Below are 1,347 nucleotides of genomic sequence, written 5' to 3' on the forward strand. Positions count from 1 at the left end.
TCTCTGACTCAGGCCTGTGCTTCTGCTACCTCAGAATGCCACTGAGAGAGAGGCAACCAGATTACCATCCTCCTTACAGACCCCACACGTCCCAAGATAACAAAGGTGAAAAGGCCCAGTGAGGACCTTGCTGAGCTGGGGCTCATGACATTTTGTCTCTGGAAGCTTCAGGTAACACCTCTCCATGGCTGATGGCGTACTTTCTGTGGAGCTCTAAACAGCGCCACTGAAAGGGCGGTCTGCAGCGGGAGGGCCTCAAAGGCTCAGTCCCTGCTCCAGAATGAGATGGAGACAGAAAGCAAGCAGGAGCATTCAGGGGCATTCATGCCAATTCAACAGCAATGCTAGGGCATGGAACCCAATCATAAAAAAGAAATGAGCTTGTATTTCATACAATCATCTCATTTTTCTCAGCACACATCATACTTCATTGTAAATAACGAAACTGGTCCTTGGGACTTCCCTGGTGGTCCAGTGGTTAGGACTTGGCACTTTCACTGCCATGGCTCTGGGTTCAATCCCTGGTCAGGGAAGTAGGATCCTGAAAACTGAGGGGGGGGCAGCCAAAAGAAAAAAAAAAAAAAAACTGGTTCCTTACCATGGACACCTTGAGAAGCACTGCCCAGAGGCCAGCATAAATGACTAGGGAGACAAAGAGATGATGGGGAGGCATGGAGCCCAGGTGTTATGGGCTGAATGTCTGTGTCCCCCCAAAATCCACATGTTGAAGCCCTGACCCCCAGTATGATGGTATAAGGGGGTGGAGCCTCTGGGCGGAAATTAGGTTTAGATGAGGTCATGAGGGTGAGGCCCCCATGATGGGATTAGTGCCCTTTTAAGAGGAAGAGACAGCAGAGTGTTCTCTCTCTGCCCTGTGAGGACACAGCGAGAAGGTGGCCGTCTGCAAGCCAGGAGGAGAGGCCTCACCAGGAACCAAGTCTGCTGGCACCTTGATCTCAGACCTCCAGCCTCCATAAGTGTGAGAAATAAATGTGTGTTGTTTAAGCCCCCCAGTCTGTGGTATTTTGCTATATACACCCAGTCTGTGGTATTTTGCTATATACACCCAGTCTGTGGTATTTTGCTATAGCAACCCGAACGGACAGAGACTCTGGCTCTGCTACTGACAACCCAAGGCCCCGTGGCTGAGGCTGAGCCTCCTGCAGTCTGGTGCTTCCTTTACTGGCAGCATTTCCTCCCTCGGGTCCTTAACAAAATTGGCAGGGTTCCCATGACATGACATGACAAAGCCAGTTCCCCAGGACACAAACCTGCCCCTACAAGGTGCTGGGTTTGAAGGCAGGTCCTAGGACACATCACATGCCATCCCCTTCCTACTGCCTGACT

General features: G+C 51.2%; 1 non-coding gene across 1 annotated transcript; it reads left to right on the top strand.

The window, feature by feature from the left end:
- The first annotated feature begins 460 nt into the window (after positions 1-460).
- Positions 461-533, top strand: TRNAE-UUC. Its single transcript has one exon. It is a non-coding gene; the product is annotated as a tRNA-Glu (tRNA).
- The last annotated feature ends 814 nt before the right edge of the window (positions 534-1,347 follow it).

Source organism: Balaenoptera musculus, chromosome 2 (assembly GCF_009873245.2).
Source record: "Balaenoptera musculus isolate JJ_BM4_2016_0621 chromosome 2, mBalMus1.pri.v3, whole genome shotgun sequence".
Taxonomy (NCBI): Eukaryota; Metazoa; Chordata; class Mammalia; order Artiodactyla; family Balaenopteridae; genus Balaenoptera; species Balaenoptera musculus.